The 2,356-nt window shown below is 41.9% G+C and overlaps 1 long non-coding RNA gene across 1 annotated transcript; it reads left to right on the forward strand.

The window, feature by feature from the left end:
- Positions 1-662: 662 nt before the first annotated feature.
- On the forward strand, positions 663-2,041 carry LOC145056615 (uncharacterized). The gene is made up of 3 exons (XR_013685838.1): positions 663-819; positions 1,586-1,653; positions 1,943-2,041. It is a non-coding gene; the product is annotated as an uncharacterized LOC145056615 (long non-coding RNA).
- The last annotated feature ends 315 nt before the right edge of the window (positions 2,042-2,356 follow it).

A 2,356-nucleotide genomic window follows, 5' to 3' on the forward strand; every position in this document is an offset into this window, starting at 1 on the left:
AGAACACACATGTATTTAACTATTCTACTAATGCAATGGATGTTGTTGCTTGTTTTTACTATTATGCATTGTTATGATATTATACATGACGTCCTCCACCCATGGATGTTTCCGCCAATTCGGTTTGGGAGTGTGACAGGTTGGTATCAGAGCATTGTTTATAGTGAATCGAGTATATCAACCCATAAAAGATATACAAACTATAAACACAACGGGGTTAAAATACTCTGAACAAGAGTTTATACTTTTAAATAATAAAATATTTAACTAAGTATACATACATACATTCATACCAAGGTCAGTATCATATTAGAACAGAACAAAAGTATTACGATTATTGAACATCACAAGTAGACTTGGGGATGTATGGTCAGTTCTGGGAATGACATAGTCTGATCAACTATGTTGGTTAGAGAAGTTGTAACAGCCCGGATTTCCAGGTATTTTATTGTTTTATTTTTTTGTGTTTTGAGAGGGGACTCGGCGAGTTGGAGCTCAGACTCGCCGAGTAGGGTCGCGATTCTGGACGCGGGATTCGTCTGGACTCGGCGAGTCCAGGATATGGACTCGGCGAGTCCACGCTGTTTAATGAAACCCTAATTTCTCGGGTTTGGGACCTATTTAAAGGGCCTTATGGCCGTCATTTGCACCCAACAGTCCATAGAGAGAAACCCTAGAGTGCTTTAGCGATTTGGGAGAGAAAGGAAGCATTTCTTGACATTTGTGTGTTGTTTAGCAAAGAAGAGGGAGGTTCTAGCCAAGAGGAGGCAAAGGAGACTGCTATTCGGTGGATTTGAAGCTTAGCTCTTCAATCTAAAGGTATGATTTCGGCTCATCTCCTGTTTTGTGAAGTATAATTGATTTTAGGGTTTCTTGTGACCTTGTTGAGTTGATTGGATGGCCAAATAGTCCCTTGTTAGTGATGAGACTTCGGATCTGGATCCATAGAGGTCCAGAGAGCCTCATTCCTCAAGCTTTATAGAGAACAATGGAGGTTATGACCTTGAGTAGTGAGATTTGTTGATAATTCTTCATATATGGTCATATAGAGGTTGTTTATGCACCAAGTCTGGGGCTTTACGTGGTGAATCAGTCTAGGAGGGCCAGATCTATGAATTGTTGGAGTAGATCTGACCTTAGAAGCAAGTTTGAGTGATTGCATGGCATGGACTCGCCGAGTCCGATGAGCAGACTCGGCGAGTAGCTTGAAGATTGCCTTGGACCGGCAAGTGAGTGGTCCAGTCGAGTCAGGGGTTGACTCAGTGAGTCAGGGCGAGTTAGAGAGGGTTGTCAAAGTGGACTGAGTCGAGCTGGGACTCGCCGAGTTGTTCTTGAGACTCGGCGAGTTGAGTCGGGGTGGCCCCGCGATTTCTGCCAGGTGAAACTCGTCGAGTCAGGGGGGAGTACTCGACGTGTAGAAAGGGAATCCTAGAGAGTTGGTGAGAACGTCTAGACTCGCCGAGTTGCCGTGTGCACTCGTCGAGTCCGGTCAAAGTTGACCATTGACCGTTGACCTGTGTTGACTTCTTAGGGATAGTCAACCTTAGAGATAAAAAGTGTTAATTAGAGTCATGTGATGTTATAGGAGGATTAGAGCTCGGAGGATCGAGCACGAGGGGTTTCCAGGGTTTGTGAGATACCGAGACACGCGAGGTGAGTCTTCTCACTATACTTTACCTTGAGTAGGTAATCAGAGCTATGTGTTAATGTATGTATGTTATGTGTATGCCATATGTTGTACTGCATTATTTCTATGTGATTTATGCTGTGCATGATTACAGAGTTGGAACCGAAAGGTTCCTAGAGTTAGAACCTGAGGGTTCACAGAGTTGGGTGCACGGACCCATAGAGTTATAGCCTCGAGTGGCTAATATGTGTTTTATGTGGTATTTTGGGGAACTCACTAAGCTTCGTGCTTACAGTGTTAGTGTTGTTGTTTCAGGTACTAGCGATGACCGTGGGAAGGCGCCGGCTTGATCTGTACACACGCAGGGGACTTTGATATATTTATGTGATCTTGGGATTTGTATGATACAGATTGGAATTTGAAACTTAATGTTTTTATGAAATTAAATGAGAAATATCTTTTTTTATATTGCGAAAAATTATTTTGAAATTCACGGTGTTATAGAAGTGATTAGCATATGCCCAAGAATGGTTGTGGGGTTTCAACAAGTCTAAAAACTTACCAACCCTACTACAATAAGAACATTGAAACAGAACATTAACCTAAAATACTATAGGAGTATTTTGTGTTACTATAATTACTTATTTGAGAACTAAAAAGGTCTTTACTAGTAGCTCAATAGTTGCTAAGTGGATACACTAAGGTTATATGTGACTAAGGTGTCATAGA

The sequence above is a fragment of the Lactuca serriola genome, chromosome 6 (genome assembly GCF_051521515.1).
Source record: "Lactuca serriola cultivar US96UC23 chromosome 6, Lser_US96UC23_V15, whole genome shotgun sequence".
Taxonomy (NCBI): domain Eukaryota; kingdom Viridiplantae; phylum Streptophyta; class Magnoliopsida; order Asterales; family Asteraceae; genus Lactuca; species Lactuca serriola.